This window comes from Thunnus albacares, chromosome 24 (assembly GCF_914725855.1).
Source record: "Thunnus albacares chromosome 24, fThuAlb1.1, whole genome shotgun sequence".
Lineage (NCBI taxonomy): Eukaryota > Metazoa > Chordata > Actinopteri > Scombriformes > Scombridae > Thunnus > Thunnus albacares.
Window position 1 is genome coordinate 15653340 of NC_058129.1, and position 17243 is coordinate 15670582.

At 38.3% G+C, this 17243-nt stretch overlaps 1 long non-coding RNA gene across 1 annotated transcript; it reads left to right on the forward strand.

The window, feature by feature from the left end:
- Positions 1-5820: 5820 nt before the first annotated feature.
- LOC122976673 lies at positions 5821-7493 on the forward strand. Its single transcript, XR_006401013.1, has 3 exons — positions 5821-6583; positions 6722-6830; positions 6924-7493. It is a non-coding gene; the product is annotated as an uncharacterized LOC122976673 (long non-coding RNA).
- Positions 7494-17243: the final 9750 nt, after the last annotated feature.

A 17243-nucleotide genomic window follows, 5' to 3' on the forward strand; every position in this document is an offset into this window, starting at 1 on the left:
TGTCTGAGCCTGCCTCCTATAATCTTCCTTTACGTTCTGGCTAAGCTCCCTCACACTGAGTTTTAATAAATAAAATGAAACTATATATTTGTGAGTTTTTTTAAAGAGTTAAATCTTCAGTAGGAACCAGTGGTGTCGGAGCTGAGAGCCACAAGCCAAGTTTCCATCCAAATCTAACACAAATTGTTGTATATTTTCCAGTAAATCGGGGTACAGAAAATGCAAATTAATGCATGTTTCCATCCACTACTGTCATGTGAATATTAGGAGCTAGCTCATCAAGACAAACAGCTGATGGCACTAATTCTCAAGTCAAGTGAAGAAGAAGGAGAGGAAGAAGAATAGGGGGCAATGAAAATGACATCATTAAAAGAGCGCCAGTTGAACAACAAACAATGGAAAACCATATGGTTTCTTGTATTAATTGAATTAATTGAATATTACAGTCTCCCCATCACTCCACACAGATTTGTTTAAGCTACATGTTTCATGTACGTTATCATTTATTCACTAAATATGTTGTCATCTCTTAATCAATACACCAACTCCTCTAATTCAGGCAATTGATATTTCCATTTCTTTTCCAATCTGGCCTTTTCACTCTTGTGTACTTACAAACAAGGCAGGGAGGTCAAGGAAGTATTAAGAGACAGAATAAAACATTTGTTAGCAAACAAAAATACAGAGTATTTGTATGAAATACATGAGAAACGAGGAAAAACAAGGAAAAATAATCCCTATGAGTCCAGACATCAATTTGCTTTGTTGGCTGACAAAGACTGACCAAAGTTGAACTTCTGATATCAGATGTCTTAGGGGAATATAATTCTATCAATTTAAGAATCTAAAAATTTCAAAACGAGGTACAGAAATAGAAATAAAACACATGTTGGTACAGATAAAAGGTTGTTGTGTTCACTTGTTTTGCAAGTTTCTGTGCTACATACAGTAATTTCCAAACCCATTTTGGTAACTGAAGCACCTCCCATAGTCTGTTGCAAGTGGTCAGCCACGTGAATAGTTTGGTGCGTGCCTTTAGAGATTATGAAAAAAAAAGAGATAGGTCTGCATCCAAAATCTAAAAAGGAAGAGGAAGAAATTAAAGGAGAGACAACATCAGGAAGCAAAAATAAATAAAAGTAAATAAGATTGCAAAAATGGAAACAAAAACATTGTCTTGTATTTAAAGACAGTGACTGAGGATAAGAGATTAAGGTGCACATCCATGAAGGCAGACAGAAAATGAGCCCGGAAGAGGGAAAAAAATGAGACAGGTTTGCACAGAAAGAGAAATGAGACGGAAGCCTGTATCCATCAACAAAGAAGAAAAATGAACTCGACAAAGACAGCCGAAACATGAGAGAGATCCACATCCACGAAGAAAAGAGCAATAATTAACTTGAAAGAGGAAGAGAGCAAGACAAGGGCAGGAAAGGTCTGCATTTATTTAAAAAATCCACTGACAAGACCTCGCCATTAGTACAGTACAGACGGATATAGTTTATTTGGTTTGACGGTTGGATGAGGGTCAGGATGATTGAGAGTCGTGGAACTTTGAGGAACCCGAGAGGGAGCGAGACTCAAGGTGGGGGCACGTCTGGATGAGGGTCAGCTTCACCATCCTCCAAGGTTAGCTTTAAACGACAAGGTGATAGCAGGTTTTTCGGATGTCCTTGGGGTGGTTGCGGATGTATGTGTGGTAGCCTTGAGATGGCTGAGAATTTTGATGGTGTGGTCTGAGATTCCTTGTCTGATTGCGTTGGATGGGTTCCAAAGGACTGGGACACGAATTTAGGCGGAAGAGAGAGACTGAGGGTGTCTGGGGAGTGAATGGAAATATCCAAGAGGCTTGTTTGCCATGACAGGTCATAGGAGGAAGTGTTAGCAATGAACTCTGAGCATTGCAAAAACCAAAGAACGCTAGGAGAGACATTGATTTGAAGGATGGGTCAATGGAAGGGGATAGGTCCGATGCAAAGGGTTTGGATGCAACGGATGGGGAGATCTGCTGTCAGGGGTAAGGGTTTTGGTGTGAGTCAAGGTTCTGCTTTTCGTAGGCCTTTGACTAGCATATTGATGTAGCGGTTAGATAAAGAAGGGGCTGGAGCTCCAGAAAGTAGTTTGATGAAGAAGATAATCCCGTTGATGTACATCTGGATGGAAGATGTTTGGATTTTGAGAACTGAATGGGGCCAAGTGATAAAGCTGGTTATCGATATGATGTAAACAATGGAACAATGGAAGTAAATGGTAGGCTGTGTGAGGTACGGGTTTTAGGAGAAAGTCTATTTACGATGGCTTCTTCATCATGTGGAGAAGCTGAGAGTTCAAGATGAAAGTAGTGGCTGAAAACAAAGGGATCGGCGTCAGTTGGGAATGTAAGTCTGGCGCCGAGGAGAGAGACGTAGTCTTGTTGCTGAATCTCAGTTATAATAACTCCATAAGAAAAGAAATGGAAAATTAGATCGAAAGAGAAAAGCAGAAAGAGAAGTCTGTGTGTATAAATTATTCACAAAGAGGGATATGTAGGGCTGATAGATGGCTTTAAAACACAGGTAAATACTTAAAGAGAGGGAAAAAAGGAGAAGGTTGCATCCAAAGGAAATGAAAATGGAAGAAAGAAACTTGATTGAGAAGCGAATCATTTGCTCTGGGGAAAAAAAGGAGAAAAATTAGGTTGGAGGAGAGGAAAGTGATGAGAAAGAGGGAGACGTCTGCATGTGGAATACAGATACTAATAGATTGGTTGCATCCAGAATTTTTTAAAAAAAAAGAGGAAGACATCAGCAAACAGGATGAAAGTGAGATTTCTGTTCATCCGAGGGTTTGCTGGATTGTTCGATGTAAAGCCCTGTTTGCATGGGACCAGTATTATGTTGGGATTTCAAATAAGTAATGATTTATCCTCATAATCTCTGTGGAAGGTCAGGAATTTACTCCTATGAATCATCTTCATGAGAGGGCTTAAAACATTGATGGAAAATGTCAGATTTTGTCCCTCAGAACCAAAGAGCAAGGCTGTTTTTGCTTTTGAATTAAAACGCATTATATATTGAATTGAAAGAATAAAGTCTAATGCTGCTGAATATAAGAAAAACTTTCAAGCTTTGTGGAAACAATGTGATGATGGCATTCAAAATGTTCAAAACAAGAGGTAGCAAATATCTTTCTAAATGCTGAACGTGGCTTAAAAACATCTTATTTAACTCAAATGTCACCAAAAAATGATTTACCTTGAGAAGTGTTGACCTGTCTTTGACTTTTTTCCTCAATAAAATCATTCAAAGTGTCGTTCTGTTGCTGTGTGTTTTGTAATGACAGGTGTTCTGTCTCAGCATTTTGTTGCTGTACAGTTTATTAGGAACCATCACTGGAGGCTGTCACATCCTGCCTGGACTTTGGGTGTTTTTTGGTCTTATGTTGTGTTCTTTGGGGTCTCCTTGTTTGCACTTCTGTTCAGTCCTTCGGTTCATAAGGGTTTTCTTGTATGATTTGGGTGGTGGGTTTAGAGGACTGCATCATTAATTTGTTGGGTTGTGTGCTTGGGTTTGTGTTCGTGGTTGGTTTTGGATGGGTTAGTATAGGTGGCATTGAGTTTGTTTTCTGGGTTTTTGTTCTCTGTTTCCCTTGTGTGTTCATGTGCTCCTCCACACCTGCCCTGCATTTGGACTCGTTAGCCCTGTCCTGCTCTGTTTTCCCCACACCTGCCCTGTGTTAGCCTCGTCAGCCCTGCCCTGCTCCCTGTGTTTCCTCAGCCAATCAGCTCCCTGTATGTTCACTCCCCTCTCTTGAGTTCTCCACCCATCTCCCCACCTGCACCTCATCTCCTTGTTAGTTCAGTTTCTTTTTAGTTCTGGTTTTCTGTTCAGTCCTTGTTGGATCATTCTGTCAGGGGGGGGGGAGCAGGAGTGGACCCAAACGCAGAGGCCGGAATGCAGATATGATGAAAAATCTCCTTTAATCGTGGATGGTCATGAACAGGCAAACAGAGCTGAACAGAACTAGCAGATGAAACAACACAAAACGATCCAACAAGGACTGAACAGAAAGGGAAACAGAGAACAAAAACCCAGAAAACAAACTCAACGCCACCTACACTAACCCATCCAAAACCAACCACGAACACAAACCCAAGCACACAACCCAACAAACTAATGATGCAGTCCTCTAAACCCACCACCCAAATCATACAAGAAAACCTGTATGAACCGAAGGACTTAACAGAAGTGCAAACCAGGAGACCCCAAAGAACACAACATAAGACCAAAAAACACCTTAAGTCCAGGCAGGATGTGACAGAGGCAACCAGAGATAACATAAACGGTGAAGAATCAAACTTCACCCAGAGCTCCAGTACATAAGTAAATGTACTTAGTTACATTCCTCTACTGTCTGAGTGTAAATGTAGACTGACTCTATAAACTAACCCCAATACAACCCAACAATCTAACATCTAACATATTAGATACAGTGAAATGTCCAAAAATCTGGGAAACAGTCGTCATCTTTAAACAGCCCTACAAGGCCATTTGCAGATCCCAACCTAGCGTCTGTGGCTATCGCTGTTGGTTTTGATAATTGCTAATTTATCTTCTCAACAACAGTCATGAGTGTCTATTTCAGGTCGATGCCACAGGTCCTGTCTTGACGGCACAATGTCTCCTTAATTGTGCATTTCTTCTGACACAGACGACTGTACAACTTATCTTGAACGTCGCAAGACTCATCCAAAGCAATGCTAAAATACAGACATTTCCCAAGATCTGTATATAACTGTGTCTCAATTGAGTTGTTAACATCCAGTATTCTCTGTTCAGCGGTGACAGCTGCAGGTCTCATACAGAAAGCTTCAAATTGTCATTTTCAGGAGTGAGGATAGCAACAACATCTCTGAGTCACGTCTTCACAAATTCCCCTTCTCTGTGTGACTTTTTAGTACGAGCGACGCTCCATGCCACCTGCTATGATGCCAATGTGATATTTCAATGCATTTACCTTGTGCTGGTGAAGTTTAGTGCCTTTAGGAAACTCCTGGGCCATGTTAGCATGGAGTGAAGTGAAATCGCACTCCAGGTTTGAAGCTTTAAAATGGGACAGTGAAGTCTGGCATGTTAAGCAGAAAGTTTCCCATTTTATTCCACAAAAAAATATAATTCCTTCCATTCAGGTTGGAATACCCTGTGTTTCTTTTCATATTTGCACATAGCTTTAGATTTTCCTGACTCTGCCATGGCAATTAAGTCAGTAGCGCTAGCCTGGCTAACAACAAGCTATCTAGAGTAGCAACATGCATGATTCCTATCAATCACATGATGACACAATTATTTTTTATTTTAAAAATATTGGCAAATTTGTTGGCAGTATTGTCAAATATTCAAATATATTTTGATTTATCAGAAATATATTTAAAAAATGGCAAAAAAAAACCCAACGAGAACACCAATAGAACAGTCCTGAGCCACTCAGGAGCAAAGTGGCGAACCTCGATCACCCTGATCTAGGATGTAGATGTAGATTTTGTCTAGTTTGGATTTGTATATTGTGTCCTGTGCTTATGGGGTTGTGTTTGTGTGTTTGTATATTTGTTGTTTTTCCTTTGTGAGATATCTTCTGGAGCATTATTTGCAGGAGGTTTATGATTATGTTTGGATGATGTTTATGTATTGTGCTGTTAGATGATGGTGGGTTAACTTTCAAGCATTTTTGGTTTGTTGTTAGTTAATATGTCTGAATGATTCCATGAGGGATGGGTCATGTAAATAACCAGAGCAAAAATAAAACCATTCATTCATTCATTCATTCGTTCATCTAGCAGAACAACTGTAGTAAAGTTACCTCGACGTCAGATGTTCCTTAGCTTTTTCATTTCCACCTTTTACAGCTTGTAAACAAGTGAAAGCACGCTGTGATTTACTGCAAGACAAAGAACAATTTAGAAATTGGTTTCTGTGCCTTCTTGGCTGCCTATGACAACATTAATTACAACACTTCACTGCAAGAAAAAGCACCTTTGGAACATCACATACTGATGATGTATAACAAAGGAGATTGTCCTTGAAGTTTGTGCAAAATGTGCTTTAAAACCATCTTCTATAACTTCATTTTTCAATGCGGGGAGACAGGAGTCAAACATCTTGTAGAAGAATGAAAACAAACGACTTCATAAACTGCTGACAGCTGGATTTTCAGTATTCTCAGCAGACACTTTTCCTCATCAAAACATGGAACTTCTTCTTAATAAATTAGAGAAACACTCTCACAACAATGTACACAATTAATACATATCGGCAGACATTACGAGAAAATAATTATTCCTAAATAGGACTGAAGGAGGAATTGATAGAGCAACATAAAAACCATGTTATGTCAGTGGAGCCAAAAATGAGCTGCAACGAGAAGGAAAGCGAAAGAACTGAAGTACATTGTGTAATATCACCACACATGATTCATGTAGTATTTCTGTCAGCTCTTGGCGTGATACATCATGTTCTCTGCTTTATATTCTGCAGAAGGCATCCACCTCATTTTTCAATCCTCAACCTTGAAGGAGAGGATGAATGCTGAGACCTTCGACTCGGTGCATGTAACTGCATTTATTTATTCATATTTATTTACAAAACTTGAACATGTCATGATCGCATATTGTTCTGTTGTCTGCCTTGCCTTTTACTTTATTTTTTTGTACATCCTACCATAATTAAAACCCTGAATTCATCAACAGGTGACTGAAAGCTGTTATGAAACCTTCTGCCAGAGGAATAAAATCCATCAAAGTCATAATTTCCAGAAAATTAATGGAAAATGTTATTGATGTTGTTGCACTATTAGCTGTAAGTGTATATGTTATGTTAATGGTACTTTGTTTTTAGTGTCCTGTCTTTAGTGTTTTATTGATCATGTGAGTTGTCTACCTTTGGTTTTAGAGGGTTGTCATGCCGATGAGGAGCCACTACTGTTGAGCAAGATAAAAAAGAAAGAAAGAAAGAAACAGAACAATTATACAAACGGTAAAGAAGTTTACACACACTGCTATCACTAATATTTTCAAGGGGCTTCATGTCCCAGAGCTTTCACACCTCCTCACAAGATGGCCAGCCTCGTAGGGAGGACGAGGAGGAGGAAGAGGAAGCTGCACTCTTCCTCCTTTCGGTAGCGCCGAGGCGAGGAGCAGATGGTGTGAGAGATTGGAAACATCGTCTGGAGTCGGCCAACCCTGGGCTAATGGCAAGCTGTGCTGGCAGCACTGCGTGAGTGTGTGTGAGGGGTTGGAATTGTCTTACTGTGCATAGCTGGCTTGCTAAAGTTCATTACTGGATGTGTGTGAACATGTGTGAAGTGTGTAAATTAAAGTTAAAGTTCTTATATTTTTTTTTGCGTGTGAAAAGCTTTCAAAAGTTCACTTTTGTTTGTATGTTTGTGCCACTAATGAAGAGATAAACAGGGATGTGAGGCGGAGAGTTTAAGTGTCATTATTTTTGCAAGCCCATTCAGAAATCATCCTTAAAGCGTGTTAAACCTCCCAAAGCTTAAACGCTGCATTAATCATAATTTAGTGGATTCAAAATAGGCATTGAAAATGTCAGCGTGTGAGATGGTAAACAAGCCAAAGCAAGTAAACAAGAGTAAATGAGAGACAAACAGATGTAGTTTACGTTCACTGTTGAATGCTCCTCCTGCGATGTATCCTCGCAAGCTCTCTTAATGAAGCAAATAGAGCCAATTTGTGGCACGCATTCATCCTCCCTGCCTGCTCCGCCTCGCCTGTTTCTGAGAGAATGTGGATCCCAGCGCTGCGCTCAGAGACACAGAAGCTCAGCTGGGGTTCAGCAAACATCGATACAGAGCCACTGAACACCTGAGGGATGATGTCTAAAACCAAAACTATATCAGAGTATAACTTTCCTTTTCTTTACCAAACTCTGACTCTTTGAGAATATTAATATTACATTGGTTGACCACTGATTCTGAACCCTTGGTGTGATTCGTTTGGGCAGGTCTGAACACAGTAGTGTTTTGGTGTAGACCAAAACAACCGTACCGAGACCCTTTAGAGAAAGTGGTCTCGGTCTGGTGCCAAAACAAACTCTGGAGAAGTTTGTTTATGGTGGGAAAATGATCTGACCTCAATCAACTAGCCAGTGAGTGAACTGATGTCCAACCTGGATGAGCACAATAAAACATGTTGTATTTGGCCAGATGACGTTCTTCAGGACCTTCTTCCTGTGTTTTACGTTCTTGCTCCCCCTCCAGACACATCTGACCAATGAGTGGAGTGAACGCTCTTGTGTGGCTTGTAAAGATGCATTTTGGTTCGCTTGGATTTTTTCTCATTGTGAAAAGAAACCAAACCAAGGAGAAAATGCACCAAGTTTACCAACTCATCTACTGATTCAGACCAGAACAAACTATAGGTATAAAAACATCCTTGGACCCCTCTTTAGGCTCAGATGCAAAGACTAGCATGTCAGCATTTGACAATGTGTTATATGATATGATTGAAAGCTCCAGAAAAAGCTAGTAAGTGGAGTTTGAGTTGGAACAGTTTTGTCAAACTACTGTTTTCAAGGTCATGAATGAATTTCAACACAGTCCTAAAAGTGCAACAGGTGACATCAGAGCATGTCGGCAGATCCACCTCCATGACAGGAAAAATCCAGCACTGTAAGTGAACTTTGAGTTTGAATCATTATGTCAAACTAGTTCGACAAAGAGCTCCTTGGTTGTTGACATTCCTGAACCCGGAAGTCTCTCTAAACCCTTCCTGCCTGATCACCTTTGCATGGTAAGACGTCAAACAAGGTCAAGGTTTAACTTGTCTGACATGTTTGACAAGTATCAGCAGGCATGTAAGGCACCATGATCAGCTGATCTGACATGCTGTAGTGACCATCTCGGAAGACGTAAACATCTTGTAGTCTCACCCTGGAATTACGTAATGTGGTAATGGGAACATTTCCTTTTAAGACTGGAGAAAATCTTTAGGGAGGAGGTCAGGGTGGATGTTTGGTCTTACAACAGCGGCGTCTGGTGTTGTAAGCCCAAACATTATCATACAAATAATCAAACAAACAGTGCACACTTTGACACAGTCTCTCATTGAGGACACGCATAGTGTTGCATTTGATTGAACACACAAAACATGACAGTGAAGTGAAGAATGAAAAAAGAGAGTTTGAGAGAGAAGATCACACCCATCTCATTTCTTACCTCTGATCTTTCAATAAATAATTTTAGGTTCCAAAAGACCTAAAACCAAAGAAGTGGCAGATCAGAAAATGCTTACAAAACACCTACTTTGTTATTTTAATTGGATTCGAATTTATTGAAAAGATAGCCCCTTGAGATGTACAGTAGCATCTCATTTTCAAAGGGGTCCTATACACACAAATACAAAATTATACAACACATACAGACAAAAACAGCATTACATAACAAACATACACTGCAAATACACAGATACAGACAGCCTGTTCACCCTCTCCCACCCACACCCCCAGCCCTCAGCTGTTGTACAAGAAAAATTGGATACAAAGACCCGGATAATAAATCAATTACATGAGCGTACACAGCAACTGAAGCAGTTTGTCTTCAGTTTATTTGTAGCAGAAATAAAATGAAGATTGTAAGTACAGACAAATTAAAAACATAAACAAGTTGTTTTAACATGAGAAAATAAAGATGTCCTGAAGCAGCGGAAAGAGGTAATAAATCTCAGAAATAGAGGAAGATTATTCCAGTTGGATGGAGCTTTGTATTGGAATGACCTGCGTCTGACTTCTTAGAAAATTCTGGAGACAAGAAAAAGGGATATTGCATATGTCTGAGTGAATATGAAGATCTGCACTGAATTACAATTTAAGTAAACACAATTGAAGATGAACTGAACCCAGTGAGATTGCCTTCTAGATTTAGGCTGCAACCAATTAAGAAATTCATGAAACAATGGTGAGATCTATATGAACACCTCAAAACAAATCTACAGAGAGAATTATATACAACATTAAGGGGCCTAAGATAAGTGTCAGAGATGCTCTGATAGACAATGTCAGCATAATCAATGATAGGTAGTATCAACTGAGGAAGTATTCTTTTTCTGACTTGAAATGTAAAACAATTAATTGGGTGATAAAGTGAGCTCAGAGAACCATATCTTCCTTTTTTATAATAAAATCAATGTAGGGGGCATTTGGAAAGTTCAGGGTCAATCCAAAGTCCAAGATATTAGAACAAATCAACTTTCTCAAGGGGTGACCCATCATCAAAATTAATATGCAAATCAAATCATATTCATATTTACATAATTACCACAATATTTATATATTTTATACTGAAAATAAGACTTCTTCTTATATATACAAATTTGTTGTTATGAAACCAGTTACAATCAAACTGTAATGAATTCTGGATTTGTAATATGTGTTAGAAGTGTAAATAACAGTGTCATCAGCATAAAGATGAACAAGACAATCTGAACATATTTGAGGTAATTCGTTAATAAAATTTAAAAAAGAAGTGGTCCCAAAGTGGAACCTTGGGGAACACCCTTTTCAACAATTAAATAGTCAATCTGAGAACAGTGGAAGACAACACACTGATGTCTATTATGAAGACCAATAGACCTTATCAAGGTATCAAGTATTGTGATAATTGATTAATAATAAGTTTCACAAATATTTTCACACTAGTACAGATAATAGAAATTGGTTGATAATTATTCACATTGGATGGGTTTCCACCTTTAAGGGGCACATTTCCACAGGGGGGACAAAGCAGACAGTGACAAGTTAAGTTAAATAAATCTGTAAGGGGATACATATTACATGAGCGGCAAGTTGGCAACAAATTTGGCTTCCAAACCATCTGGACCAGCACTGCTCCTTTCTTTTAACTCACATATAGCATGAAAAACATCAGTAGGCAAGATTTTTCTAAAGGAAAATGAACCATTAGAGGGAAGATAGGTTGAGGAACCAGCTGTATCATGAGAATTAAAGTGTTTGGAACAACAGATTGACATGAAACACTGATTAAAATAAGTAAAGGATCAGAAATAATATCATCATTAATTCTTTTCTGGTTTATGCAGCTTTTGTTAGGTTTATTGAGAATACGGTTCAATTGATTCCAATACTGTCTAGAGTTATGAAAGTCTTGAAAAAAGCTATCTTTATAGTAGATGGATTTTGCATTCCTTGTTTCGGTCTAACATAAATTTTGCATTTTTTTGCAAGTTTCTCAGCCATCGTAGGGGGCGGCAAGGGGTATTTAGTTGGTTGTAATCTGCAACCTCACTGCTAGATGCCACTAAATCCTACACGCTGGTCCTTTAACTGAGTGAGGTTACCAACCAAATACAACCAAATACATTTCTATCATTGGAGGAGAAACAATAAAGCCAGTTACTATTGATGTCACCCAAGATTATCATTTCATTATGCCTCTCAAGAGAATTAATAGTTGACAAAATACACTTTGTAGAGTCAGTCGGAGCAGAGGGAGGCCTATAAATGTCGCCAATAGTTAAATGTTAATTATCATGAAGAATAATGTTAACGAAGAGACATTCAAAATTAACTGGCTATACATTAGGAACCTCCTCTAGAAGCCCTGTCAGCTCTATACCGAATAAAATCGTCAATTTTAATTTGATCATCAGTGATTTAACTATGTTTCAGAAATAGTGATAATATTGGGTTTGTAAAGAGTAACCCAGGCTCTGAGGAGATCGATTTTTGAAGCAAGGCTCCTAATATTAAGATGAATAACCTTTCAACCTTTAGCTGATTCAATTGTACTTATAAAAAAAATAAAAACAACAGGTCAGAAAACTGAGTTAGTAGAGAGAAGGTGATGAGGGTCACACAAATGAAAATGTAAAGAGAAGCAAGTGGCAGGTAAACTAAAATAGAGCAAATAACTACAGGCTCAGACTGCTATATGGCCTACATATGGACACAAAGCTGCTTATTCCAAGTTAAGTAAAATAGATTATCCAAAAATCATATAGATTATATTCAGATGAACATAAAAAAATATACATGGCCTCAGATATTCACAATCAAAAAGGAGAAAGAGAAGAAAAGTATAAATAACAAAGAAAGACGGCCATTTCATTACATCAAGAGGTTAGCAAACAAGAATGGTTAGCATGCGACGTTGCATCATTACGACAGTCTTGACTGGAACTGACACAACTGGCTTCACAATTTACCAGTTTTTTACCAGTATTTCTAACCAAAATAAAGTTTGCAATAAAGTTATTGTTTGCAAATGACAAAACAGAGAGAAGTAAAGCAAAGTTACTGAAATAATATAGTCAGTGTTCCAGTTATGTGATGTGATCCATGTGAAAAGAACTAGTTATGAAAACGTGTTGTTCCTTTTTGCTTTAAGCCCTCACAGGCTGCACTTTACTGAGCAGCAACTGTTCTGTTGATATAAACACAGATTCAATTTTCAACAGCTGCATAGTTTTTATTTAATTCCTTTAGGAAACATTCATGATGACACTGTTCTGAACATGATGTCTGAAGATAAAAATACATTTATTGCAGTTTTACAACATTGTATAAAGAACATAACATTATTTTGTTATGTTCATCTTTTGTTTGATGTACCGCCGACGTTCTTGCAAATCTTGTGATGTACAGCCAGTTCCACATCTGTATACTTAAGAAATATCAGCCATAATGAATGAAGAGTTTGCAAGAAGATGGTATGTTATTATTTCCTCCAGCAGCTTCATTTAATTTGATTAAATCTACTGTTTTAACTCCACTTCAACAGTCTGATTTTTGTGTTTTTCGATGACTTTAAGTTTTATTAAACCCTTCAAAACCCCAAAAATTTGCTGAATATAAAAACACACACAGTGGTCACAATAAATAAAAGTACTGTTGGTGTTTTTACTTTCAGCTGACAAGAGTTTCAGCCAACCACAACATGCACCAGTGGAAATGTGGGAATGAATGAATCACTGTAGGAAACCACACTCTGAGAACAACAGATCTTTTGGCATCAAACTAACTAGCTAAAAAAACAAACACCTTACAATAAAAATATAGGAAAGAATGCATCATTTTGGATCATTATTATCATGTTTTTTTACTTATTAAGGCCAAATTGTCTATGAAACAATGAACATGACTCATTAAAGTGGACCTATTATGCTCATTTCCAGCTCTAAAGTCCTTATCTATCTTATACTGTCACTTTATTTTAACAGTTTTAGCTGTTTTAGCTCCTGTCCCTTTAAGGCCCCCCTCCTAATGAGCCCACTCTGTTCTGATTGGTCAGCTTCCTGAAGCTGCGTTTCAGCTGATTTCCAGCCGCTCAGGAGGCAATGTAAACAAACCACAAAACACACTATAGTAGCAGGATTTCACTTCTTGTTCTTTACTTGAAATGTCAACTTCTCAAATGCAAATCCAAAGCGAACAACGCAAACAACAGACGGAAATACTTTAGCAACGACCGTAGCAACCAAAGCTACAGAATAGATGTTAGTTTATCGGCATGCGTGATGATCTGATGGCATAAACAAAGTGTACAGAGCAGGTTGAAGCCCTGACTTTTGACTTGCAGGGAGCATTTTTACATGTTTTGGAAATTTTACCGTGTTTAACATACATATCCAACATCATAACAGTATATAAATGACAGAAAAACACAAAAACCACAATAGATCCCCTTTAACTCTCTTGGATTCCTCTAGGTTTCCATTTTAAAAACCTCCCTCAAGGTTCCGTGACTCTTTTTAGTTTGATAGTGTGTGGCCCATTTCAGGAAATGCCAGGGCAGCTGGGAGATCCTGTGGAGATAAGCGGCGCCAAAGGCACTGCTGATGTCACTGTCTCTGGACTGAGAACCCTGCCTTCCTCCCTCTCTCCCTTCCCTTACCTCCTTTGCTCTGACAGAAAAATGCCAAGCGAGGAGTTTGGTTCCAAAACAAGGTAAAGCTGCTCCTTCCAATACAACAAAATCCTTATGGAAGTGCAGTCAAGTGAGAAGCCGCCTGGAGATTTTCTCCTAAAATACACTTTACTTCTTTACTTGAAATGTTGCTCATTGAGGTTTTTAATGCGTCACAAGACACAGTGCAGTGACTTATCAGTAAAGTGACTCCAACAAATTCTCTGGAAACTAGCGGAGCTGCAACTGCGATTAATCCCTTGATGTTTTTTTTTTTGTTTTTTTTTGCTTAATGTGAATAGTTTAGTCTATAAAGTCTGTTTCAGAAAATAGTAAAAAGCAAAGAGACGTCTTCAAATTGTCAGAACAGTCCAAAAAAAACAACCAATCAATCAATTTACAAGGATGTAAAAACAAAAAAAAGCTGCAAGTTCTCCTATTTTCTTGGCTGAATGTGCACACAGGATGTTTGCTTGAAATAACTTAACCCATTGGTCCTTTATCAATTCATATTCTCTCACAAAGGGCTCAAAAGAAAAATCTCAGAGGTCACAAGATGATTAATAGGATAGGAAAACATAAAAATGTTGTTGCATGTTGTTGTTTTTCCAGTAAATTACTGGATATTTTTACCTTGTAAGGCCTTAAAAAAATATATTCTAGTAAATTAGTTTGAGAGGAAAAACATCCCAACCTTCCCCATCATTACACTGCCAGAGGGAATAACGTCTATGTCCGGTATATTGTCTATATAGAGCAACAATTTCATCTCAACATTATAAACCAATATGCCCGACTAAAGCTCAGGTAAAGAAAAAGTGTGGTACACCGATTATATTAATTATATTATTGTTTATATTGAATCAGTCAGAACTACTATATGTTTTTTCACACATATGCTTCTAGTTCTCTAAATTTTGTGTTATGATGTTTTCTGTCTTCATATCTTCATATTTTCTCAGTTTTATTTCACTGTTGTTTGATGGTTGTTCGTTGTTTTTTGCCTATTAGCAGAAGTTAAATTAAGGATCAATATTAGGCATGAAAAATAAAAACTATTTCATGTTATTTTCTGATGTTTGGCTGATTTATTTTGATTGATGACCAGTTTTGGACTGTTTTAAAGAAGAAGAAGAAGTACTGAACTTCCCTCTTGGACACAATAACGTGTTTATCTTCTGATCCACCAAAGCAAAGATGAATATGCAAATGTGATTGCATCTAGTTCTCACTACAGGTGAGGTGTATGCAGTTTTTTGCCTTGGTTTAACTCCCACATGGGACCCCAGTGCATTGTGGGAGCAGGGGGTGGCAGAGCACAGCCATCTGCTGCAGGACGACAGCAATGTTGTTGTCTAGAGAGGGAAAGAGTGAAAGATGGAGGAAGACAGAAAGAGAGAAGAATTCAGTTTCATCATTATTAGGAAAGAAGTCAGATCAAAACCTCAAAAAAATACTGCAAGAGGAGTTTTTGTTATGCAATAAACAGCACGGGGATTGCAACTTTAAATATTGAAACTGTGGGCACAATTTCACCAGATTGAGAAACAATTCGTCCTAATGAAGGTTGGAAAGCAGCTTTGGAAGGTCTTTTTTTTTTCCTGTAAGGTCGTGTTCAGACTGACAATGACCTGCACGGTCAGTTAAATATGTTCAAGCACACATTCCTGGTAGATGACCTTGTGACGTGAAGAGTTTAATTCTACTGTTTAGCTCAATTTCTAGATTTCCTCTAGATTTTAACAAGCAACACAAACCCAACCAAAGCAACCTCTTGTGGTTTCTGGTACATATCCAGTGATTCTGTCCACTTTGACATCCGAGACGTAATCACACATGTCGTTTCTAACATATCAAAGTCTCCTTGATGGTTATATGGTCATCTGCTATTTGATAAAAGCTCCCAATAAAAGTATTTTTATATAAAGTAGTTTTGGTATGTAGAGCTTTGAGCGTGGGTTATATTTAAATGTAATTTATGAAGAAATTTCTCTCTTACTGAACATGTGTGAGTTGTCTATGTCTATGTGTAGATAAGCTAATGAACAGTAATGGATGATATAAAGCAAATATATAGCTGTGGATGTCAGGTTCAGGTCTTAAAGGAGGCATAATGATGCTTTTTGTGATTTACTTTTAATTTGTATACTGTTATAATCTACTACTAGTCAGATATCTACTTTAAACATGATCAAAGTCCTGAAACTTGAGCTAAACATATGTAAAAAGTCAAAGTCAAAGTCTGAACGCTCTGTTTGCAAAGTGACCTCTACTTCCTCCTCGTGATGACATCAGATTGACATCAGATTGTCATCACGACATCAATCAGAGTATAGCGGGCTCGTCGAGAGGGGGGGGGGGGGGCCTTAAAGAGACAGGAGCTAAAACGGCCTGTTTCAGACAGAGGCTGAACTGAGGGGCTGCATAAAGGGCCTGTATAAGATAAATAAGGAGTTTTTTTGAACTATAAATCATTCAAAGATATTCCAGTAGGGCCCCAGGATATAAATATAGACCTGGAAATGTGCATGATACGTCCTCTTTAAAGACACCGCTACAGGTCAGGTTTTGAGGCCGTGCAGAGCTCTGATAGGCATTTGTTGAAACATTTATTTGTTTTTGTTCTAGATGAAAGCATGAAATGTTGCAAATCTGTTTTAACAAACAGTTAATAGTTTTAGAAAGATTTTTTTTTTTTGCATTTTGCTGGTGGGAACGTTTCCTTTTTTAAATGATCAATTTTACTGCTTTATTAGTCGGTTAACAGCGGATATAAAGACTGAGAGGGAGAAGAAGCTGCTTTTTTAGTTCAGATGACATGAAGAGAAAGAAAGAAAAACGCAGAGAAATAGAGAAAGGCGGGCAGAAAAAGAGCGAGAGACAGCGAGAGAGAGGTCCTTGGCAGAGCCTCCTACAGCTGTTGAGTGCTGTCACACTGTTCAGGAAGGCCAGAACTATTATCTATGACCACACACACACACACACACTCATATACACACATTCATACACACACACACACACACACACAGGGGATTAAGCCAGCGGCAACACTTTGAATAGGCCTCCACACTGTCTGATTAGACATAAACAGGAGGCAGTAATTCATCCCCTTTTAGTCGTGTAAACATGTGTTCTCAGAGTTTTTATGACAAGTAGATGTGAAGTCCAGGATGATGACAGACTCCCTGCAGCTCGACAACTACACACACATTATTTTGGTAGAGAGATCAACTCCTTTTTGGATGAAACACGCTCAATAAAAACTTCAGTCCACTGATTTTGGATTCCATTTTCTCCAGTGTGTTTACATGTAAAACAAGTACTTTTCTGAT